Raw genomic sequence first — 26,923 nt, forward strand, 5'->3', positions numbered from 1 at the left:
TATTTCGGTATAAAACTCCCATTATAACACTAATGATGTTCACACCCTTCAATTGTATTTTAAGTGTGTTGTTTGTTTCACTGCTAAAGGTGACTAAAAGCTTTAAAAAAAAAAAAAGCTGCAAATACTAATTTTATGGCTTTTTATTTTGCAGTAATTTTTCAAAACCTGCTGGAAACTGAAATATGGGAGAAGCCTGACCCCAGCCCACCATTACAGGACTCAGTGAAATTGTGCTGTTTCTCACTTGCATTTTGAAGTGAATGCTATATTCCCATCTTTAAGGAAAGGTAACTCTTCTTCCCTTGTTTACCTCACTGTAGCACACGGGTAGAAAATATACAAAATAATTTCATAACTGGAAAATTACCTATACTACCACTAATTTACTTCTATAATCTGTAAGGGTATCTGCCCTGCCAGTTGGAGTAATTTGCAAATTTGTGATGCCTCTCTGATGCCCTCTAACATGTTGTTGATGCCATGTGGTTGCCAGATGAAGGATATGCAATATAATATTTTTTATGAGACTGTGTAAAAAGTAGTTTTGTATAAGAAAGTGTTTTTCTGTAACTTCTTCCCATAAAAATATCCTTAAGCCAGGCTAATTTGTTTATACCAAATCTCTAAGTTGAAATGGTAACCATTAAATAAAGCACTTTTACTCAGGACACATCTACATCCTACAACTCTGGCATTCAACTCAATGAGCATTCTGGCCCATATTAAGAGGGATTTACTTTTAGTGGCTTTCCCAAGCAGATCTGGAGTTTGAAAGAATAATTTAAAAAAGAAAAAAAAGAATTCAAAAAGCTTTACTTCAATGTTTATTTCCACTGAATTCATACACAGGAAAATCAGAAGACTCTCCTACCACGGACTAATTGGAAGATGTAGGAACATCAGAATAACGTAAACCACTCCCCTCCTGAGATGCTCACACAGAAATTCACTGCTATTCAGCAAACTGGAAGTTCACCTTTGTAGTATCTGTGGTGAACTCTGATTCATTTGGCCTGTGGAGCAACTAGAAGCAAACCTTTTGAATAAAATACTTTTATTTTTGTTCAGATTGCTGTTAAGTCATCTTATATTCCTGTAGTGCCACCTCTCTATGGACAAAAAACCAACATAAAATCCTCTTACTTGTGCACTCCCAGGGCTCTGGAGATGAATAGTTGTACTCACCTGACCTTAGGTAGGTGGCTGGGAATTGCAATGATCTGTTTTTCCCTCATTTCTTCACTGCCTGGGCATGTTGGGATGTCTGGCTTCACCCAGGATAAGGAGGGAAGGGACCTGAGGCTCCAAGCCAGCTGTAGTGGGCAGCTCTTTCAGTCATGTAAGTGTAGTTGAGTAGAGTAAAAAGGGTAAAGTAGAAAGAGTATTTAAGTGCCCTAATTAAGGGCAAATGGCACCTCAAGCCACCAGCAAAGGGCAAACCTTAGTAAGAGGAAAGATATGTTCTGACACTTTACTTTTTTCGATATTGTAGCCAGACAACCATAAATCCCAAAATCCCATGTGAGCTCAGCCTGCTTAGGACCTTAGGAAGGGCTACCTTAGAAAATTTCCAATTTTTCAATGTGGAAAAACAGTATGTATGGACAAAGGTTCCTTTCAAGTGTCTTTCTTACATTGAAACAAAACAAACAAAAAAAAGGCACACACACACAAAAAACCAACCCCCAAAGCTGCTACTTCCACTCTTTTTATAAGGAGGCGGCAGCTGTAGGTATTTCCTAAAACAAAGTGAGACTCTCTTTGATTCTTACAGATTCCAATGGAAGTTATTCAGAGTATAAAATATTCACGAAAAGGGATGTAAAATATCATCACTTCATATTATTTTAGCAGTAAATTAAAGCTACTGACCTCTAAAAAAATTATAACGATGGTTAGATTACCAAGGAAGGAGTTCATCCCTATTTCAGCACGCTGAAACTACAGAAATAGATCACTCTGGCTCCATTAAGAGATTCAAGAATTGTAACAGGGGTCTCTAGATTTCTAATAAAATAGCATATACAGTATGATTACAATACATTATATTTCTATATAATATTTATTCATTTCCTCAGTCTTTTGAACTTCGTGATCCTTTGATCAATTATTTTTAGAGAAGGAAATTGAAATTTCTTACATGGCAACTTTGACGAATGTGCAGCTTATATATTGTATAGCATTCTCAGGGGAGAACTTCAGAACTAAAATGAGTTCCACCAACATGCTGTGAGTTCATCAGCCTGGGCCTTCCTGAATCCTTTGTCATGGCAAATGTGCAAAGGACTATTTCATCTTTATCGCTGCTTAAAAACGTTGCCTACGATCACTCTTATTACTCCTCTTAATTGCCTTTCCCAACACTTCCCCTTCCTTTCTGAATATGGGTTTAATAAAGAGGTATAATTTCCCCATGGAAAAAGAAGTGAGGAAATATGTTTGTGTGTGAGTGTATATAACTGCCTGCACGCACACACACACATATGCATAATTTAGAGGAAGAATTACTATCTCGGCAGGCAGTACGTGTCTTCCATTTAGAAGCAGGCCAAAGATGATGATAAAATCATTAATTCTGTCAATATAAATGCTAAATAGAAATGGGAAATTGGATCTCTGCCTTGTGTCACATTTTCTCTGGTAGGAAATTACATCAGAGAAATTCAATCTGACGGACCTTCTGTGTTTATGGCCCCTCATCAAAGGTACAGCACGTGATACACAATAAATAGTGTGACACCTCTTAATTAAACAGTGCTATTGTTTAGCCCAGAATAAATGCATTTTTTGCTTGGCCAATGAACAAGATACAAGCTCCCCCAGGGATCATAAAATAAAGAGGCCATAAAGTTAACCAAAATCAAATTGACAACCCTGCACTAATTACCTCTGGTGTTATAGCACTGCAAAGGTGGCTATAGGTTGATGGATAATAGAAGTGAGCCATTAGTAGTAAAGCTCTGAATGTTTTAATGTTTGTAAAGAGAGTGGTTTTTACCCTCAGTGTAAGTATTGTACAATTTTCTAAATTAGCATCTTAGATATATTTGCAAGTTGAATGGATAAAAGCATTATTTCTCGTACAAAATGGCTACATCATAGCTGGGGAAGCCTATTTTTGACAGATATAAGATGTTTGACTTCCACACTGGATGATTTCAGGGGCTTGTGGTGAAGAGAAGGAAAGGGAAAGAGTGCATGTGAAATAAATGAGTCTGATATTACAGTGTGAGTTCAGACACAACAAGAAGGATACTCAAAATCTTCTGTGCATATCTGTGATTTGCTTTTCCAAATACACAGAATACTTCTTGCTAACTGTGGATGTGAATTCAGTTCTGACCAAAGATTGTAAAAGTGAAACATCTTTTCAATGTCTCCTTCTTTTATCACTTTAATTACTTTAATGGATTTATCTTCCTAGTAGGAAGGAAAATATTAAAACTCCCACCTCATAGAAGTGTTTTAATAAGCCAGAGTTTTAATATGGATTTCTGAATGCAATAAATTCCTTTTTAAAACATAAAAGTCTTCTGGAAAACTGAATTATTTTGTTCATGTTTTACCTGTAAATTATTTCCTTAAAAGCTCAGTCCAGAACTGCAAGAAAGAGAAGTGCTGCTCTTTCATATAAGATAGTTGACCCATGGGGGACTTTGTTTTCTTTAGACTCCATCACTGCATTTTAAAATGAACGAGTCAGTAAAGTGAATTATTCTTTCCACTCTCTTTTTCCACTCAACTCAAGCATTGACCAGAGTCCATACTGAAGATCCCAATGTTGGTGTAAAACATCAGTATTTTACTTAACTTTGAGCAGACATGTGCTGTTACTTCATGTCCAAGTTGCCTTCCAAGTTTGCACAGGAAAGGGTAGCTGGTACTCAAAAATTGGCTTTACAAGCAAAAAGTCTGGTTTAAAAATCATCCAGAAGTAGTTGTTTTCTGTAACTCCTAATGGGTATTGTTGAACTCCCATATGCACAGAAGCATTTTAGATGATGTGTTCCTTTTACTAGCTAACCTTTACTGATCTTTCAAGCCATGTTATCTTTAGGAATCAATAATCTACCAGAAAAAGAAATTATAAAAACATAGGAAGTGCTCCAAGATTTGTGACGTTGAGTGCAAATGATGGAAAGCTCTCAACTCAAATTACTGTTTGAAATATTGCTGCTCACAAGGGCAAACAACCCCTTCTTGCTGTGTCCATTAACCTAAAAATGAGCAACATTAAGAAGCACCACAGCTGAACTATGAGACCCACTGCAGATGAAGTGTTTGTTATAGCTGTGTTCATGTGCAGTACTCTCAAGTGGACTGTAGCTCTGTGGCTGGAATACAGAACAAGTCCTATCACTACCAGAAAAATAGATTCTGTAACAGCCCTGCTGTCAGAGACCTATTTTACTGTGCTTTCAAAACTGAAGGATTGTTCCAAAACCCAGTGTGCTGCGTGGAATGAAAATGTGCTGCTGTTTTATTTGACTAAAGTTTTGAATTGTTAATGCTTTCTACTGTGCGTAGCAGAATAAAACTTGCATAGAAAAGCAAAATAAGTATGCACATAGAAAATTTAGATGCAAAATTAGAGGCTGTGGAGAAAAGAAATGGCAGTGAGAGTATTTAAACACAGAGTAATTTTTGCAGAGGCTGTGGCAAGACTCCTCCAAACTTTTAATCCAAGTTGCATGTTTTTAAAACCATATAAAATCAAAACCACTGTGAAGGATGGTTATAAAGAATTTGGTCAGCACTGGGAAAACGAATTTCCAGTTTTACCTCTCCTTCAGAAGTTCTTGACCAGTAACAGGATTGAACCAGCAGCCAGCCCACCACTCAAGGCTCTTCATGAGTGGAGTAGGCAAATCTCTTCGTGGCAGATGGACACTATACATTCACAGCTTTTGTTGGTTCTATATTTGCATTTTTATTTGCACCAATAACTTCTATTGTAACCCTTAAAAGACAGAGGTCTCTTCATATCAGTATTTTTCCAGCCAATTCTCTGAGATAACCCCAAGAGCATTTCCCAACCAACTCTACTTTGAGAATCATGAGCTAAAAATAAGTCTGAAAATTATGTATATCAGGAAAAAAACTTTGGGATACTACACCTCACCAAGTACCATATGGATTTTTATATCAGTTTAAACCTATTGACTGCAGTATTTCTGCCTGTCTTCTACTAGAACTTAGAAAATGTCTCTGAATTACAAAGCCGTTGTTGAGCTTTGAGAGTCTCTGGTTTCCCTTCAGTGAATCCTTCAGGAAACCTTTGGTGTGCTTGCCTTAAGGGTGATATTGGAACAGAAGAGAGGCTTGCATGGCTCTTTTGTGCCTTTATGTGTGCAAAGGATTACCAGTCTTTAACACATACACTAAAATTCTTTGATTCTAACTCCCTACACCACATCCCTAAATTTGGAAATCCAGGAATTTCTTGAAATCTTTCAGCAAAGATGTAGAGTAAGACCATATGAGCAGAAACTTGTAGCTTTGGAGGGTGGAGGAGAAGTAAACCTTTTGAACTTCTAATCAGAGTTAGCTGGGAATACTCAGATATGATTTTCTTTTGACTTGCCTACTAAACTCTTGGTACAGACTAATTGTGTGGGGCACAGGATCTCTCTGCATTGGTGAGCTACTGTAGAGTAAGGAAGTTGAGCTGATTTTCCTAATGCCTTAAGTCATAATTTCTCTATTTTTCAGTAGTGGTTCAGTTTAAAGCGAATCTGTAGAAATAACATTTTGCTAATTGATACCAAGTACACAGGTTAATACAGGGTAAAAAGGCAATTGCAAATAGTGTCAGACACTGGAAATGGTATAGTGAAGGAAATATGTTTTTGTCTTCTTTTCTTTGAAGCTCTCTGTTATGTTATTTATGAAAATGGAAATTTTTACATTTCAGTTGAATAGAAGTATATGTACATACTGATAATGTTTTCTTTTTGCATTTCTATTCATATAACTTATAAATTCTCACTCTTTGCTAATTTATCTTTTTTAGTCCCTTGGTATTTAAGTTTCTGGGAGTGTTTCTGTCCAGAATTTTTCCTGCTATATAGAAGATACAGAAAAGAAGCTACATTTTCCTAAATAAGTAGGACTTGCGGGGAAAAAAAATCATTACCACTAAGAGTATAATTGTGTTTCTGTTGTTCTTTGCTTCTTACTAAATGTCTGAAATTATTTTCTGGCTTGTAGAAATTTAAAATTAAAAACCACTGTGAAAGCATCTGTATCATAAATATAAAACAAATCTGGTAATTCACAAGGAGAAACCCAGTATGAGTGTCATCTTGTGTGGGAGGCATTTTACCCAGGCACTTTCTTTTTGTGTGTTAAAAATACCTTGGGATCCTGCACACTCGTGCCAAACATAAAGAGCAAAGAAATTCAGGCCCACTAGGAGACCACCTCTAGACTGAGAGGAAACATATGCTCCAGAAGCAGTGCTCTTTTTCATTCATCCAACCTGGCATAATCCTCGCATTCCCAGACTGACTCTTGTCAGGATTTAAAAAATATATGTGGGGGCAGCTGGAGTAGTTTCTGTTCCACTTTATTTGAGCTGTACATCTTATCCTGCCACAGACTTGTCAGACAAATGCCAGCCTTCCTCAACTCTCGGTAAAGATGACTAAACCAAAGCACTTGTATTGATTTTAGGATGATTTAGGGACCCCCTATCAGGAAGATGTCCATGGATTCTTTTATTCATGCTGTCACAGTAACGGTTTAAATTGGCAGGGATTCACAGTTCAGAGTTCATCTCTAATCCATATTAGCAGGATAGTGTTGCTTTTCATTAGCCATTAATGAATGATTTGGTATGGGCTGTGTGCTTTCTAGGTGGCCTCAGACCATGGGATCCTGTATTAATGCCACAGTTTTCTCTATGAGATTTTTCTTAACTTGTTTGTTCTGAAGCAAGTTTTACACGCCCTTACATTGAGTTGCTTTATGCAAAAAAACCCCACACTTATTTCAAGATACATTTATTTATTTATTTTAAATTGTTCCTCTCTAAGAAAAAATTTTCAGAGACTTCTAGAAATAAATCTGCAAATGTCTAGAGGAAAAAGAAATGCCAAGTACCAGGGCAGTGCTGGGATCAACATGCAACAGTTAAAATCAGACTTAATGCAGATAATCTGTGCATAATATTTTGGGGTTTCTTTTTCACATTCTTTGGAAATTTACATGTGAAAATAAAGCAGGACAGGATACACTTATCAAAATCTTAATGCGTGCATGAGAGCATTGTAGTTTAACTCAAGTGAATACTGCAAGACAATAAATAACATAAATACCAGTGTTCTATCAGGATTCAGAAATGACATTGTGATTGTGTTGGGTATAATGAAACAGAAATATCTGCATGAGGAAATGTAGCCTTGGGTTCGTGCCAGGCTTAAATGCAAGGGACAAGACAAATATAAACCCAAATTTTATTTCCGTTTGAACATGTTTGTAAACTGCAAATGCATCTAAGATCACACATGTAGAGTTGAAAATCCATCAGTCAGTGAACTCAAAATTAAACAATATTAATCAGCAGGAAATTTTTTAGAAGAAAATTACATGTTGAAACAGATTCTGAGAATAGTGTGATTCCAACAACAACACAAACCTATCTTGGATGCTCAGGGCAAGTGTAGATATGAATTTGCTGGAAAAGACAGACACTGAAATATGTGTGAAGTCAGAGGATTATACTACTGTGAGAACTCTTGTATTCCAGATTTTCTGACCTGACTGTAAACCTTAAGGTATTAAACAGATTTCCTCATTCTTTTGTTTCCGGAAACAAGAAATAACTTAGATTTCTTTATTCTTGTTTCTTTATTTTCCTTTTCCATGACTTCTAACATTCAAGACTGATGAGAAAAAGGTACCTTTATAGGTTCAGGTATCAATTTATTCAATAGTATTCCATGCTTTGGGAAATGGCCATACTAATTTTGACTATTCAGAATTTACACATCTGAAAGCCTAACTTTGTTTCTGTTTTTAACCTTTTTATTTTTACATATAGACCATGTTCTCAGTTCAGAAGGGACAGAGGGTTCTGAACATAGTATTTTTTTACAAAAGCAAGTAAGAATAAAGAAGTGAAGAAGGAGAATGGAAGTGCAGCTAAAGGATCTGCCCCTTTTATTATTTAAGACCTTGTCTTTACATACACAATCTAAATGGGTGTGGTTTCCATCATTAGCCTTTGGAATTTAGCAAGGAAAATTCAATTTGGGAGAATATAAATCAAATGTAGAGATTATATTTGAGTTTAGGACAGACAGAATGGGAATATTGTCCAGTTTCTAAGAGGGAGATAACGTATATGTGTTGAAATTCCATATCATTCCTGATAACAACCAAAGCACATTCAATATAACTCAGTTTCAACATATGCAAGATCAGCAAAAACATACCAAACACTCCCAAAAAGTGAGTCAAACCTTAATCTATTTTTATACCAGATCAAACCTTCAAGAGGGGAAACAAATTTTCCAACAATTCTTTATGGTTTTTTGCTTCCTATTCCTTGTGGGTTTTTCCCATATGGTATCTCTTGAATTGCTGCAATGAGAAAACTACTGTTTTCATTTTTACAGCTAATGATTAAAATAGCCAAACAGCATCAGGAAACTATCTGAGGAAGAAGAGCCTTCTTGGAAAATGAAAAGAAGACCTATACCTCTTTTCGTCTTCTCTCAGGTAAAAGGCCCAGCCCTGTTTGAGGATTCTTGATAAGCAAGTCACAAGAGCCTTATTTATCCCACATCTTTTTCTGGTGAAAAATATGCACGCAAAGCAAAATGTATATCTTTCACAGGAGGACTGCACAGTCAGTAGTTCATCTATCTCACGTTTTAGGAATCTTTAAATATATTGATGTGTTTGTTTCACTAGTTGGTGTACCAGAAGGATTTTAAGAGTAGAGAGTTTCATGTTTCCCCTGAAAGATCTCACCACATCAGCACTAACACTAAAAGCAGAGCTGGGAGACGCTTTGCTCATCAAGCTGCACGTGCTCACTGTTGCAAGAGAAACACAACACCTTAAGTTTTACCAGGCACAGTAAGAAGGGGAATTACATTCACAGAAGGTGTTTGTTGGTGCTGTGTGTTTGATACACACCATGTAGAGACTGCTCAGCTCTCTTGGCAAGTGAGGAGCCAAGCACCCAGGAAAACAGTCCTTGGAAAGGTGACGCTTGGGACTTGGACACAAATAAGTTCTCCAACGAGGGACGGTGAGCCAGGCTTGAACTTGCCTCAGTTCAGCTGGATAATTTTCTTCCCACAGGAGAAAGATCTGAACAGGCTGTGCATCTGTGAATTAAAGTCATGCTCTGGTCTAGTGCAAGAGTGGGCTTTCCATATTTCCTCCCTCCGTGTCTCTCTCCAGTTTGGGCAAGATATTTGTATTTCTTTGGATACTCAGTTTTTAAAACTCAAGTTTTAAAACTATTTTGCCATTAGTAATAATGGCATTAATAATGGGGGGAAAAAGCATATAACATATTGCCAGTAAAAATATATTAAACAATTTAGGAGTAATAAAAAGTCATTAAATTCATGGAAAGTACAGGTTTTTAAAACTGAAAAGGTGCATGTTTTCTAGCTCCACTTCCCTTCTGGATGCTGCTGGTAAGTCACAAGAGTATTTGACTGATCCACAGATGTAGTGATCACACAAAAGAAATTCTTGAGCATCCTCTGTGATAAAGCAAGCACAGCTGAACAGGTTGTGGAGGGCTTTTTGGTTGCTGGTCAAAACAAAGAAATAAGGAAAAATTTATTATGCCTTGTAGAACCTAAACAGAAATTATTCAGGGCAATGGGGGAAAGAGAAAGTTCTATTAAACAAAATCCATAATTTTACTTTGGTTTAGCCTAAAACTTTTCCATTAACTCAACAGAAATTTGCTTTTTTGTTCTTTTTTCCCTATTAAGATAGCCTTCTAAATGAAAAATGACTCTTCAAAATTATTCGAAGAGGAAATATTTAAGCATTTTTAAAATGTTTCCCACCCACTTATTTTGACCGATACTACACTGAATCCACCTTCAGTTTCTCTACAATTTTGGCTTTGAGACAATTCAGTTTTCCACTGATTTCTCCAATCTCTTACAGAAAAAACCCAACTTTGATCATGTGCCCCCTCATAAGGAATAGGCGTGTCTGTCTGGGAACAGCCAACACAAAAATAAAATATGTGTAACTGCAAGTGCTTAAAAGAAATTTGTAAGGAATTAGGATGCTCAGGAGCAAAGGGAATTGTTGAGCTCAGGCTTACTCTCAAATTTTATGTCCCCATGCTTTCTGAAATCGTCCGGAGATGTGATCTTGACAGAATATATCACAGTAATACCTTCTGTGATACGTGTGGTGGAGAGGCTTATACTGTTATGAATATTGAATATTCTTTTATTGAATAAATGTATCTATTTATTGAAGAATTAGAACTTATTGAATATTCATTTTTCTCCAGGTATGTTTGCTACAGATAGTATGTAGAGAGTCTTGAAGTCTTTTTCCCTGTCCTAGAGTCCTGTAGGCTTTAAAGGTCTTTAAAGTAAGGTTTTCCAGAGTGACTTGCAAAGCTAAATACAATCCCTGACACCTCCAGAGGTTTGGCATCTGCCTTCAGAAAATCCACATCTCCTGACTTTTTAGTTCTTGTCCCTCAGCAATGTTAATAATAATAAGAAAAAAAGTGTGACTGAATATTTAGTATAATAAATGTCCTCAGTATAATAGAAAGCCATGGAGAAGTGAGAGGAAAACTGAATAGCTGTTTTCATAATTACCATTATTAATATTGTGTTATTTTACAACATCATGTTGTGTTTCAAATGGTGACTTAGCACAAAACTAGTATTACTGCAGGGTTAAATCATTACTTCTGAAGAGCCTTTCTTGTAGAGCAAGAATAAGCTTGGACATATTAATGCAAAAAGAAAAATGTTATTGCATTTAGGCCCACAGGCCCAGCACTGAGGACTGTGGTTTTAACACTGAAGCACCATGATAGGTTAATCATACCTGAAAAGCACTTTGATGAATTCTTTATGTGGGCAAATGAGGATGATTGCTTCTATGTGTGTTTGAAGGGGTATTGATCTTTCAGTTGTGCTTTGGATTCAGTGTTCTTAATTGGGCTGTTTGATTTTTTGTTATGTTTAATTTCAGGTGGTTTATATTCTTAGCAAGAAATGTTCCCTTTTATTGAAGCTTCTGTAGGAGTAACAAGATTGTAATTTAACCTAATTCTGTTTGTTTCGCTGATAGAAGGGTTGTAATACTGCCTTATTGATTTTGCTTATAATAAAATACTGCTTATAACGGTGGCAGCTGCAGGAATGGGGACTCATTTTCTGCCTAAGAAAATGTACTTACAAACCTACTGGTTTTCAGATCCAATGTGGTAGGACAAAAACCTAGGAAGGGAGAGCTTCTTTAAGGGTGAATGACTGCAGAAAAAGCAGTGGGGGAGTATAGGGAAATATGTTTGCTATCTGAGTGTTTCATGACATTTCTTTCTTTCTTACTGTTGAAGCTCAATGGGAGGACAGCAAACTCTGGGTCTCTAGACTCTTAAAAGCCAGCAAAGGTGATAGCTGACTATTCTTTGATGACAGCTGACTCCATGGCCTCCTTGGCAGACCCTCCTTGGAAACCTTCCACTGGAGACTGTAAACTCTCTCCCATGAACAGCCAGAGAGCTTTCATGTTTTGTGAACTGTGAAAGTTGAACTTTTTTCAAGTGTCTCTAAGAACAGATCCTGTGTCCCAGCAAACTATCTAAAATGCTCTGGCCTTGCTAGTCATTAGATACATTTTGATTAAGTCATGCCAAGTTTTGGGGTTTTTTTCCCCGTGGAATAACTTGGTCTCTGACACGTAAGATAATGAATATGGAATTGCAATTAAAATAATATCCAGGACCAGTATTCTCAGTACAATCTAGTCAGGCTTAATATTGCTTTACATTAGAGAAGAATGTGTTACAGATAAGGGATGTCACCTGAGATGCCTATGAAAGGGAAGGAAATTAGACTCTTTCAAGAAAATAAGTTACACTGACATAAGAACAGCCTGACAGAAAGTTTGCTGTGGGAGACTTGCCTTTGGCATATTATCCAAGAAGAGTGTGTGCTTTCTACTGTGAGAGCCCCTCTTTTCCTGCAGAGCCTTGCTGTTTTCTCAAGTATTGACACATGTTCTTCCCCAGCAGCCAGGGTGAAAATGTTGATACAGTCCAGGCAGTACTTGAATTTCCATGCAGAGGTCTTTCAGCTTGAATTACTCATCCAGGACACACAAGCCGGAACTCTGCTGGCTCTCTCTGCTCCATTTGCAGCTGTTTGTCCCAGGGAACAGACTAAGTCAGCAAAGGCTGGTCTTTCTTTATAAGGGCAAGAGGAAAAAACTTGTCAGGTCCAAGCAGATGTCTTCTGGAGAGAGATAGGGAAAGGTCATTACAGATGCATATTGTGCCTGAAGTAAAGCTTAGGACAGAATTTTGTCATTAATTATTAAAAGGAAATTAAATGAGTGAAGAAATAAAACCAAATTATAATAGAAATTAACTTGGGTTCTACCAATTTCACCAGGAGCTGATACTAGAAAATATGACCATAGCAAGGTCCTCTGTTCACTTTATGATTGTGAAGCAGCTACTACTGCCCTGCTGTCATGTATGGTTTGCATATTTTTTTTTGGGGGGAGGTTGAAACTTCTTTTAACCTAAATTTATTAAGAGCACTGTCAAGGCAAGGGCTTTAGAAAGAGTATTTCTCTTTAGAGAGTCTTATTTTTTCTGTGTATGGAAACACACATACACTAGAGTCTATTAGCAAGTAAAGGAAGAATCTACAGCATTTTGTAAGTGTGTGAAATACTCCAGTCCTCATGAAAGGACTGAACAGGATCAGTTGGTTAAGATGGTTAACACAGTGACACGGACATAGGAATTGAAGCCACTGGGGAAAATAAATGGTTACAAAGTACTCAGGAAGTCTGGATGCTTTTAAATTTTGCCTAGGCCTGACTAAAATAATCCTTTGGCTGAAAGCAATCACAGAAAGATCAGTAGGAATTTTTGAGAAAGGTAAAGGAAGGTCTGAAAAACGGACAAGCATTGGGACCACCTATGAAAAAAGGGAAGGTGAAGAGGTCTAGTAATCATAAGCTGAGCAGCTTTATTTCAACCCCAGAAAAATTAAGAAAGTTATGATTTTATATACCTGGAAGCTCACAAGGAGAAATACGTAACAGCCAAGCTGAATTTTCCTATATTATTAATAATTAATTTTCTTCTAGAACATAAGAGAAAGAGGTAGCATTTCACTAATTCTTTTAGTTGCATCACAGCTTATAGGAAAGGTAGGGAAATACAGACCAGCTGATACTCCAGTAAAGGCAAATAAAACAAATATAGGCCTCGGCCTTCTCATTTCATGCCTGCACTGGTGGGCCTTGACCAACTGAACAACCACAAGCCCCCATACTCCTTTACTTCTCCAGAGGCAGAAAAAATTTTCTTTCTTTATTATCAGCAATTAGGATTACTGGGCATCATTCTCTTCAGTGTTCAAGGATTAATTCCTTAGACACTATAAGCTGGTCTAAATCAAAATTGTGGTTAAATTGTCAAAAGAGAGAGTCACATTTTTCCTTTTGCCATCTTACCATCCTTTCTTGATTCTTTATCCATCCTCTCAGGTAAAGTAGGAATTTAACCTGAATCTTCAGTTCCATGACTAGGTTAACTGTGAACTTGCCAAACTGACTGTGTTAGCATGAGAGTAGGGAGTGGTGAAAGAGTAAAAATACAGCATTGTCTTATGTTAATTATGTTACAGCTTATGTGGAACTATTGCTCTAGCTCAACAGGTTTCCTGCCTGACCTGTCAGCTGAGCACAACCAAATGATCCAGTGCTACAAACAACCTCCTTATTGTCACCCACCTCCCTTCCCTCCTCACGTATCAGGAACGATTGGTTTAAGCTTTCCATGCCTCATACATTTTTCCTGTCCTACGTTTAACCACAATATCCTGTTCCTGCAGGTGCACATCCCTCTTTGCAGCCAGGGTTGTGTCGATCTCGGGGAATATTTTCCAGAAGCTTGTGGATGCACTCGCTGGAAGTTTTCTCCCATGTCCACAGTAACTGCTTACAGCTCAGCACTGCAGAATGCATTTCTTTTCCACCTCTCTATAGGTTCTTTGCAGGACACTAGGACTTAATTTTTCTCCCTGTCATAATGACTGGTGCCTACTCTGTTAGAATACATCTTCCTGAGCAACTCATCAGCTCCGTACTTTTATCAGAACAACATCCCTTGTATATGCTAAACGGAATCACAAAGAGCTGAAATCAGGAGCAGTGAAGTATGAAGTAATAGAGGGAGTTGACACTTTGTGATTTCAACTCCTTTCATATGTTAAAATCCTGATGTTTGAGAAGTTTTCAGTTCTTCCTGTTCTTGCTATCTCTAGAAGGTTGAAAAGCTGAGTCATAAAGTCAGTCAAGTCCTGTTTCAATGTTCTAAAAATCAATGGGTTAATGAACGTTCCAAGCATGCATTCAGCCTTTTGGAATGCTGAAAGTTGTAACATTTTTGTACTGAATCTTTCATTTGAATATATGATTGACTTGGGCTGTTGGTTTTGCGTTTTAAACTTGTCTGAAAAATGTCTACTGTGCTGCTCATTTTTTGCCCCAGTCCTGCCAAAATAACACTGTCAGAAGCAATGCATTCCAAGTACTTTAAAAAAAAAAATCACTCTCTTCTGAAAGGGGTAAACAAGTTTTGCATCAGACTTCACATACCCAACTTCCAGATAAACAAGGCAAGGCAGGCAGAAAGCCAGGAAAAATGCAGAAAAACTTACAGTTGTTGGGTGAGATAACAATGCAGGTCAAGAAAACCCATAAAACAAAAGAACAAGGGATTAAAGATGCTAGATGACCAATATCCAAGGTAAAACCTTTCAGAGAGAAATAGTTTATGCTGCAGGGTTTTACACTGTTTGTGCCAATCTGGACTTAATACTGTTTTGAGAATCTCTTGGAATGAATCGCAAGTACTGTGGGAATGCAATTTTTAGTACCACAGTCCATATCTGAGAGTTACAGCCAGCAACACAATTCACCATTGTTTTTTTTTCTTGACTGTACATTTTAAGGTTGCAAAAGTAAAAAAAGGTAAAAAAAGTTATTTAGCTTTTGAATTTGTATTTTTAGAAAAAGATTTACTGAAAACACCAAAAAAGAATTAATTTAGTGTCAGTGTCTTGGGTAGCAGCTTTTTTTGCCCTATCTAGAATGTGATTAAATCATACCTTCATAATTTAATCCATAATATGCAAATTAAAAAGCAGGTTTAATATCACGAGAGCCAGGCAGGGAGCAACATTCTACACTTACTGATTGGGAAATCTGAAAAGAAAGGGGAACTGAGAGTCAAATGGAAAACTTTAGATTGAAGTTGCTTTCTTGAGGATACAAAAGGTATTTTATTGTAATAAAAGTCAGGTCTTTTGAGAAAGCATGTTTAGTTTTGGCTAAAATCTTAGGTAGAGCCACTGTAATCATGTTATCAAGATAGGAGTACTAGCAGAGATTGTCACCAGAGGAGGTGTGAGTTTGTGTTTCAGACTGGTAAAAGAGACCAGTAAATCAGTGGTAAAACTGCATCATATAAACAGACAAATTAGAAAAGAGGCACAACAGGGTCAACTTGTCTTGACCAGATGATTTCAAGGATTTCTAAAGAACTGTCTTCCCTGGGGCTTGTCTTTTTCTTGGTCAAACCTAAAAACCCTAAAGACTCTTTTGGAGCATGTTTTCACTCCAGAAACCCAGGGAATCTCTAATGCCATGAGCCATTTCTCTCAAAGAGGCAGCCCAGGCCCTTCAGAAATGAATTCTTACAGCAGCATTATTCAACATGAGACCAAGCTGTAAAAGATTTCCCTGAGGCTCAGAATAGGTATTATACATCCAGACCATATTCTTTTAAAGGCATGTATTGCTTTAAAAATAGAGGCAGGCCATAATTTTTAACATTATCTAAAAGTGGTTTGATAGACTACAAAAAAAACCCCAAAAATGCAAACATTATGTTGATATATTTGCCCATATGTGATGGTACAGAAATCATATATTCCAAAGCAGTTTTCATATGACATGTAAACTAAAATAGACCCCATACTGTACCCTTTTAAAGCTTGGGTGTCTGTAAAGGTGTGACAGGGCAGGAGTTTGTGACTATAAGGTCTGAGAGGAGGGGTTTTCATGTATTTTTCTGTCCTGCCCATGCCCCAGTTAAAGCCAAAAGGATCCTTGACAGCTGCAGAAGGGCTTCCCAGTGCTCCAGTGCAGCCTGAGTTTTTTTCTCTTTAAAAATATTACCCCGGCTCAGGTTATCCTGTCAGGACAACCCATGGTTTAAAATTGCCTCCTGCCAGCTGAGTTATTGCCTGTCTTAAATCATTACACCAAAAGCAAAGCCACTAGGGCACTAGTGGGTCTCGACCCCCTTTCCCAGGGTGTCCCGTCCAGTGCCCAGGACCTCCCATCAGTCCCTGGGGGCTGTTAGACCCTGCCCCAGTGATGCCTCAGGGCTGGTCTCCAGCTCCCCACAGCCCAGCCTGGCCTCAGCCTGTCCCCAGGGATGTGCCTGCTGTCTGTTCCTCAGGAAGTCTAAACCCCAAGGTGAAATCTTGCCTTGTTTTTTTTTTGTTTTTTTTTTTTCTAGTCTGTGCTGTGTTTTGGCTCATTTCTCATCTCTTGTCACTGTATTCACAAAGGCATAGTTATGTTGAAAAAAATCAGAAATGGAAGAGTTAGCAAACACATATTCAGATGACCACCATTTGCAGCCTGTGTTGGGGTGTAAGTGAGAGGGGAAAAAAGTTCGGCTTTTGGGCAAACAAGGGCAGAATTTATTTTTGATTAAGCTGTCACTGAAAATTGTCCCCCTAGAAGGGTCACTCCAGATCAGGCTCTGAATTTTACAGTTTTCTGTAGTGCTGCTTTAGGGTACAAACCCCACATCTGACACTATCTGACTTACTGTTACCCTGGAAGAAGTTTTAGATTCTTCGAGTTCCCTGTCGCTGATTTTAAACCTTTATAACTGGGTTGTGATTTTTTTGTGCCCTGTAAGTTTATTCTGCCCTGAATTAAATATTGCCAACAAAGGATAGGAACTTGCTTATCTCCACTATGTTTATTTAAAAAGAAGACCTTTGAAAGCAAATGATGTCATGACTGCCATTTGCTCTCTGCTGCTTTTTGGTCACTTATTTTCAATGTGGAAAAAGTATCTAACCGGCTTCCTAACGGATGTAACTAATTCTTTTCATTACACAGAAGCTCTTCTTTAGAGAGGACTTGCTGCAAATAGAGAGAGGCATCTGACAGACTTTCTACAAAACTTTTTTATGGCTTTCTAGGTTCTTTTTTAGGTTTTGAGAAGTTAGCTGGGGTTTTTTTAAATCCTTAGGTTCTTTAATGGTATCTCCCTACTGCCTACTCAATTTCTCACAACTAGACCAACACCAATTATCTCAGCGCTAGAACAATCCAACCACTTGTTAACATGACTGGATATTAAAATTCATATAGTAGATTAATGCAGTTCAGTTTTAAAAATAGTTACAGTCCAGAAGCACAAGGAAACACTACATCAATCAAAACTAATGGAAGTAGCCTTAAAGTGTAAGCAGACCAGTGCTTAAGATGACCTAATGTTACATGTGCATGTGCTTTACTTCAAATAATTTTAGGCATTTTGAAAGATGATAATTTAAGTTTTAAGTTACTTTGGCAGCTGAATAATTATATTCTTCTGAGATGAAATTAGCTTAGAAAACATGATTTCTTTTTTTAATGACCAAGCCATATTTATCTGTAAAGACAAGTCCAAAAACAGTCTAAGAAGATCTTAATTCTCAAAATATCTATTTACATCATGAATGTTCTTGCTTTACATCACATAAAAAGGAGAAAATTTTGAGGAAAAAGTTGCAGAATATATTTTCATATAAGGTGAGAATGTTACCTTAAGGCCAAATCTTCACTTGTGATGGTGGAAAAAGGTTTTTCTCATCTTGTGAAACCAAAGTCTAGTAAAATGACTAAAAAAACAGGGAAAATCAGGTTAGCATTATATTAAATTTTCAGATCCCCAGTTCTGAAAAAGTTATGCAATAGCCTATTTTCTGTTTTTATCTGCAGCTATACAGAAATATTACCCTTCCCAGTAACAGTGTCTTCTTTAAGGACATCTATTGTAAATTTGAATATTCATACAATGTGGAATTAATATTACAATAACTAGATTTTGGACATCTTTTTCTCTTAAGTGTTCCTACTTTTTCTTAGGAACTTCCTCTTTACCTTTTTTACTCCATGCAGAAGTTCTGTACAGCACTATGCACTTCATTTTTCTTTCAGATGCAGAGCTATATTCTCATACACAGACTTTAAAGTGGAGGAAAGAAATGACAGCTGGTGAATGTGAAGAATATGACTTGAAGAACACCCAGAAAAGCAAAACTGTAGAATTATCTAATACAGTATCACACCTAATACACCTCTGTGGTGATGTGATAGTTTGAAAAGAATTTATATAGTTATAGATGTTCAAAATTAAAACATTCTTCAGATAGAATATTGTTGGGGTTGACAGAGAACCTGTCAGCAGCCTGGCAATTAGTGACGAGGAATTTAAACAACTTTTAGGAAATATTTACTGTAATACCAGACAGAACAAACGTAATGCAGCCCAGAGCAAAGGTCACCAATCAGAATGTGTACAGTGTCACCAACAGCGTGTCACAGCAGGGACAATGTCTGCAGTGTCACCAATAAGAGTGTGGGCAGTGTCTACAGGTTTTTATGCTTGAGACTTTTGGCCAATTGTGTTGTGGCACGATCGTGTACAAAGAGTATAAAAGAAACACTTGAGAGCAACAAACAGCTTCCTGATCACCTCACACCTGGACTAGGTCTGATATCTGTGTCGCTTTGGCCCTTCCGACATTAACAGCGACAGAATATATTTGATATATGATGCTTAGGCATCCACAGAGCCCACCTTAATTACAGATATTTTGTAGCCTTGGTCCTGTATCAGATTCTTCTGTGAGATCTGGGTCTCTGGTGAGAATATTGGGACTATTGATCATTCAGCTACTGATACTGGGAGAGGAAGAAACCATTCAAACAGCTTTGCCTTGTGTAAGCAAAAATACAGACTGTTTTTGACATGCAGTGTTTAAAATAGTGTCTTGGCTCTGGAGGCATATTAGGGGTTTGTGAAGAACATTGTCAAGGTGACTGTTTCTCTGAGGTAGAGGCTAATTTCAAGGTCATACAAAATGTATGAACCGATCTACAGTGATATTTTTATGAACAAAAAGGAAAAAAACACAATATGGGGTTCTCCTAGGACCTGTCAATATTGGAAAGGCCATTTTTGTTTAAAAAATAAAAAAAAATGGGGGCAAGGCTTGAGCTGGGAGCTGTGCAGAGCTTTCCTTGTCCTTCTTGGTTGACTGCTTGAAGCTCTGAAGGCTAGAAAGAAAGTAACTGTCTTCACAAACAGCAGATCCTGGAAATGTAAAGACACGGTTTATATTGATGGGTAAAGTGCTCCACTCTTGTCCCCACACCACTCCCCATTGCAGTGGTCACAGGAATTAAAACTCTCAATTTTCCCCTTGTGGCCATAGCAGAAATGTCAGCTGTTTGGCAGAAGCTTGGGAAGTGACAGGGCAATGAAGTGAAACTCCTGAACAGTGTAAAAGAAATCTGAGCGTTTTAGTCATTTCACAAGTGGCTGGTTCTACAACAGGATGCTTTGTGCAATTAAATTAATATAATAATTGCCTTCACTGAAGTTAATGGAACGATGTGAGTATAAACACAGTGTAGGAGCACAATTCAGTCAATCAGTCACCCTCATAGAGGGAATGATGTCATCTCCAAAGAGGATATCGGATGCTTCTCTAATTTAAGGAGGGGAACCTTTTTCTTTTAGTGCTTGCTGCAGCTTTGAAAAAAGCCAATAACCTACATTAGTTCAGCGCTGTTCCCAGTGGGCTGCAATTACTGTGTGGTCCCTGTTATAAATGAGGTTTCCCTCCTGAGGATTAGCTCTGTCCTCACTGAGCAGCTGAAGTGACTCAGAGGACTAAGCAAGGGACAAGTGCAAAGCTGTAGCTCAGTGATGATGACCATGTCATTGGGGAAGAGCAGGGAAGGGAGGGGATGAAGACACCCTTTCAGAGCAGCCAGGCTAATTTCTTACTATTACTAAAAGCAGAACAAATAAAATAGAAGCTCCAGTGAATTATTTACATTGCTGTGTTTCAAAGCAGATGGAGAGTTTTATATCCCATTGTGAAAGGCATGCAAGTTACAGTGACATGAGTTCTAATTATGAACAACTTAAACTACACCATCTGCATTTAACAAAGCTCCATATGCAGGGATGTGATCCAGCTTGGCTGCCTGTATTTGTCAGCAACACTTGTAAAATAGATACCGAGAGGAAGACTCCAAAGACACTTGGGCTTTGTGGGAGAAACTGGAAATGTTTGCAGTGCCCCTTCTGCCTTCACTGACCAAACAGGAAACCAGGAGCAATAATCATTCCAGGACAGAATTAGTGACTCCATGTGAAAGGGGCATTGATACACACATTTGCCAAGTTCAGCAAGTTTTAATTAACACTTGCTTTTCTTTTTTTTTTTTCTTTCTTTTTTCCTTAATTTTTCTTTTTCTTTTTGGCAGAAAATTTCCCGTCATCTTCCCCATGGCAACCTGGGCAGACAGGATGTAATTTTAGCTGTCCATGTTGAAAGCTCAACCCTTTTTACCATCAACAGCGCACTGCTGTGCAAATTTGAGCATAAGGGATCTGTTGAATTCAGTTTAAAGAAGAATAAGAAAATTAATCCTCCTTTGGAAAAGGGAAGTTCATTGAGACAAACAGCCCTGTTTTGGGTAACTACCAAAACCACAAATTAATATCCAAAACTTTGACTTTTAAGGGGTTCCCTCTATGCTCTGTGGGAAGAGGAATTGTTTTGCTGTTTCTTTAAAGACCATTAAACACAGTCAGCAACTGAGAAGGGATTTAGCAGGGAAGTGCTTATTTTTCATCTGATATTAGCATTTAGTTCCACTGGAGAAAATTCATGAACCTGAGTTACACCTTGCTGGTTCTTCCCTGTCATTATGAGCACGTGAAATACTAGGGAATTCTAGTCAGCATGTAAAACCCTTTGGTTGAAAAGACAAAATTCCAGGTGAAACAAAATAATTTTCACTATATGTTTGCATGTGGAAAAAAGGATGGAGGAGGTCAGATATGTATGTGTGACCTTTGCTTGTCATAAGTGATTTGCATTGCAACTCTTCTGATTCTCTCTTCATAGCTCCAAAAGAGCAACACAGGACTAGCAGTCTCCTAGATTAGCCCTCACCCATCCTTTCTCTACCCCACCCAGGAGGGCTTGGATCTGAAGCAGAGTGAATTGCTGGTGAACTCTTGGGATGACAAACATCTTTCTTTAGGAGGGTTTTGTGAATCATCTTTTAATGAGAGATAGCAGCAGCTGAGGCAGCTATTACAGTGGATTCAGTTCATCTTCAGGCTGGGCTCTGTATCATTATGAGATTAGAAACAAAATATTGAATTGGGATAAAAAAGTGAAGTCTTTGTAAGAAAAAGTAGGTGGTGAACACAGCATGATTGAAAAGTGAGAGGGGATCATTAATGTCTTTTTCCACAGAAATCTGGATGTGAGGGATTGAGCTGATTGTAATAGATTCCCCCAGCCCTTTTTCCCCTCCCTCCATTCTGCTGCCTCTGATATGGAGATTTACACTGACCTCTGAGCTTTTAAGTCATGCAATTTGCCAGCTCTTTGATAGAATGAACATTCTCACTGGCCACTTAATTCCTTTCTGATCAGTATTACGTGACACCAGCAATCAGAGGGCCTTTGATTCACCAGGAAAAAAGGGAGAATGGAAATGGACTTTTTTCATCCTAACAGAGCATTGCCCTAGTCCCATGAGCTGGCTGTAATCCCAGTTTCATTTTTCTCTTTCCTGTTCTTTAGCGATGTTAGAAACCCAGCTTTAAGCTAAGCAAGAACAAGATAAGACAAGTTCTTTTACCATTTGAATACTAAGCAAATAAATCTTTTTATCTCTCCCTGACTTCAGGTGCAGGAAGTAAAAAACCTTTTCTGTATTAACACTGAATAGGGCTGGTCCATTCTACTTTCCCTGAAGCTTAGTTGCATTTGTAAAAAGAGACATATTTAACCACATAAAACAGTAAGAATTGTAAGGAAAAAATGTGAATATTTTCAAGAATGCAACACTTAACAGAAGAGATGGGAAACACATTGATCATTGGATGCTGATGCCTCTGATGGTCTCCTTTATCAAACCAAGTCCTGGGGAACCATGAGGGTTAGGGCAGAATCTCAGCATCCAGCTTTCTGCAGAGGGATTTAATTGAAAACCCAGACAGTAAAACCACCTTCAGTTCAAGCTGTGACAGGAGGATTCTGGAGAAACTCCATTAAATATTATTTCATGAATCTTGGGCCAATTTTTTCTTTACCAGTGAAATTATTTCAATACAATATGTAAATATTAAGAGTTAAAATTAAAAGGGAAATAGAATTTAGATGTAATTTAGAGTTTCTGCTCCACCTTCTGTGTGTATATAGGGTACATACACTCCTTTCCTGAGCATATCCATGGTGAGGAGTTGATGTTTAATCGGTTTTTGGATTATTGTTTTCACCTTGTTTACCAAACAATGGTGTAACTGCATATTAAAACAGAAAAAACATATCCTTTCTTATTCAAAACAACACTATAGATTGATTCATAAAGCTTTATATATATGGTACATTAACGTGGTTTTAAATTGGAAACAAGGCAGGCTAAATATCTTGGTTTGAGGGCTGAAATCACCGGGACAGAATTCAGGAACCATTGACATGAGAAGATTACTTTCTCTCTTTTTTTTTTCCTGACTTTTAAGACAGTAAGCCATGCAGGACATAGTTTTGCTTTTTTATTCTTCTAGAAAAGATGTCATCCCTGACCAGTTTTGTGGGGGTTTTTTGGTTGGTTTGTTGGTTGGGGTTTTTTGTTTTTTATTTTCCCCCCATTCTCCAATAAAGAAGAATGAAAATAAACTGGCATTTGTTTGCTGCTGTACTTCCCAAAGTGGTTCTTCATTTTGAACAGGTCAGGTTTTTTAATGCCTGGGTTGAGAAGCTCTGTTTTAGGTGTCCATCATGTGACAACTAGCAGGCTGTTTAAAAAAATTTGCTTTGCAGACATGCTTTCCAAGTTTTTGTCCACTGCATTTAGGTGTGTTTTAGGAAGCTGACTGAACACTCCCTGGCAGGAGCATTTCCACACACCCCGAGAAAATGGGAAGATTTTTGAAGTCCTATGTTGCCTAAGCATGAACTTTCATTGCTGTGCTTGTGAAGCTGCTTGATGAATCCTTGTTGCAGAAGAAGGCAGAGGAGGGATCAGCTGCCTGCTGGAATAAGCCTTCCAGCCCTGAAGTGATTTCAGGGTGAAGGATTACAGGGTTTGTAACTGTAATCCACCTGCCTGAGTTCCCACTGTGGAGCTAAATCAAATCTACAATTAATCCATGTGTAATAATCTTTTTTTGTAAAACCACTGCCAGGTAGAAGGGTTGCAGGTGGACTGAAAACAGGTTAAATTCATTTTGAACATTACAATTGATATTGTCCATAAAAGAGTATTTGACAGAGACCCCTGTCAACAATGTGGATCTGTATTTTTTCATTCCCTTTCTATGATAATAAATGGAGAGAAAACCTATTTTAGTTTAGTTAATGGAATTTGTTACTAAGCATTTGTGAATTTAGGATTTTAGAAATAATTACAATTGATTAACACGCTATGCATGAATAATTATGTATATGATTAGTGTGTACAGTAATAATATACATGATTAATATGTACAGCATGAATATGTACAACTCAGAGAAGAATATATGTTTTAAGTTGCTAACAGAGGATTAGGAAGTCATGAGTCAGAGTACCAGGAAAAGGAGAAGCAACTTAAATCATCTGTCTTAATTTTATTCATGGGAGACTGAGGGCTGAGTTAAAATTCTGCATAGTGTTAGTGAGAGCAAAAATCATTATTGTCTTTAATATTGTGGTAGTTTGTGAAAAGGATTCAGTAACTCAGCTCTGCATAATCAGGATCTAGTTGCAGTGACCCAGGGGGCCACTTCCAGTTCTGTGCCCCTAATGATAATATTTAAAGGCAAAGCCATAATGGATGTGAATGGATTTTTTTCAGCTACACAGAAAAAATAGCTGCACTTTGTAAACTAAATGCCCTTGCTTGCTCTGCTGAGACGTGTGTACGAGTCATCTACTGACTGTGAAAGTTCCTTAACCTGGTGGTGAGTCATCCATCACTGAATGCTGGATCCAATTAGTGAAGTCAGGATTGTTTTCCCAATGTCCTCTAAGTAGGTAAGACTTGAACATCTTGGATTTGACTTACAATCCTCAGCCTGACCTTGACTATTAACTGGTCAATCAGAATGAAGTTCTTTTGTTTCCTGTAGGAAGGGAGATTGTTCTGCCATTTTTTGAAACTGTTTGTTTGTTATTATTGTCTTACAGTTAAAAGAACCTTGAACAAAAACTGAGTACTTTAAGCACTTCGGAGATCACACTGGGGGGCCAAAAGGAGGAATGGCAATTGATACAATGAAACCATTGAAAAAGACATGATATTCTGGATTTTGGAATGTACTTGTCTCAAGTACAAAGATGAAGCAAACAGTCCAGCATACAAATAGTTAATTTTCCTGCAGGTGAGGACCAGACACTTCAAGTGTGTTTAGAGCATCAGTGTTTTTTTAAACACAGAAGATTTAATTTTTTTTTTAATACAACCTTATTTCTCTTTCATCTTGCTTTTAGAGATCTTCATTGGTTATTGAAGACAGATCAAAATTAGAAATTTTCACTTCACAGGAAATGAACCATTTCTGCATGGTATTTTATAGACCTCTTTTTTTTATAAAACAATATGTTTGAAAAAATCTTGAGTAACTTGAATTACTGTACTCAAAGCAAACATTTTGTCTTCTCATTTTTAATTATGAAACATACATCAAACATAGAGTTGAAAAAAAACAAATTACTATAAACAAAAAAATCTCTTCTTTGAAATTAACAGGAAGCTGTGATTTTAACCAGATTAGCATTTTCCCAGAAATATATTCTGCTAGACAATATTGGACTGTTTCAGTTGTTATTAAATAGAATAAAAACATTTTGATGAATGGCTGGACATGGAGAGAGATTGGTTTTGATTTCACTCTGGTGACTCAGGTATCATGTAGCAAAACAGTAGTTATGAAATCTGGGCTTCTGTGATGGTCAAACTGCAGCCTGTCTAAAATGAAGACAGATACTTATATTCTCTGCCTTTTGTTTTGTTTTTTGATTCTTCTGTTCCCTTATTTTATATGAAACCATGTGATGAAAATTATTTTAGAATAGTTGTTTTTAATATAAAAATATATAAACAAAATATTAATTAGAAAATATTAATTTATATCCTGTTAACTATCCTTTGATTCATGAACAGTAGTTAATCATGGGTAGAGTTATAAAAGGAATTGAGCCTGAAGCTGTTGTACTCGGGTCATTTAAAAGCCAATTTTATGTGCTGTTCTTTCTGTGATCAATTGCTGTGTCATTTATAAAATGTATATAGAAGAAACAGCAATTGCTCCTTCTGGAATCAGATCCCTGCTGCCTCCTGGCTTGACATGCAGCTCCTCTATCCACCAGCTCAGGGGAACATCCTTACTGAGGGAAGATCCTGGAGAAACCAGAGTCACAGAATATGCTGATTTGGAAAGGACCCATCAGGATCATTGAGTCCAACTCCTGGCCCTGCACAGGACACCCCAAGAGCCACACCATGTGCCTGAGAGTGTTGTCCAAATGTTCTTCAACTCAGACAGCCTTGGAGTTGTGCCCACTGCCCTGGGGAGCCTGTTCAGTGCCCGACCACCCTCGGGGGGAAGAATCTTTTCCCAGTATCCAAACTAAAGCTCACCTGACACAACTTCAGACCATTCCCTGGGGTCCTGTCCCTAGTCCTCACAGAGCAGAGCTCAGTGCCTGCCCTTCCTCTTCCCCTCCCAAGGAAGCTGTAACTGCAATGAGGTCTCCCTCAGTCTCCTCTTCTCCAGCTGAACACACCAAGTTCCCTCAGTTGATCCTCATAAGGCTTCCCCTCCAGACCCTTCACCATCCTCATGGCCCTCCTTTGGACACTCTCCAATAGCTTAATGTCTTTTTTTATATTGTGATGCCCAAAACTGCGCAGAGGACTCAAGGTGAGGCTGACCCAGGGCAGATCCAGCTGCAGTGCTTTGCTTCAATGTGCAAAACACCTTCTCTCTGGCTCAAAGCTTCAGGGACTCCTCCCACGTGGGTGCTGAACCTTCCTCATGGAGATGATGTAGCTCATAATGTCATTGCTTGGCAGGGAGAGAAGAGAGGCTAGAGAAGCAGAGAATCTGCTTTGTTTTGAGGGCAGTGTGAGGCTCCCTATACAATTTAGGGGTTACAGCCTCTGATGGGGAAAGACAACCTAAGGAACCACTGCTCTGTTTCTGGAAAGATAAGGCTACAAAAATACCATGAGGGCCCAGAGATCTTCAGCTGGCAGAAATCATTACTGCTAAGCTGATGTCAAAGGCAGCAGCACTGATTTACACCAGCTGAGGCCAAGGGATAGGCCAAGGTGGGGGCAGAGCTACAAAAA

Source organism: Manacus vitellinus, unplaced genomic scaffold (assembly GCF_001715985.3).
Source record: "Manacus vitellinus isolate BGI_N305 unplaced genomic scaffold, ASM171598v3 scaffold_113_pilon, whole genome shotgun sequence".
Taxonomy (NCBI): Eukaryota; Metazoa; Chordata; class Aves; order Passeriformes; family Pipridae; genus Manacus; species Manacus vitellinus.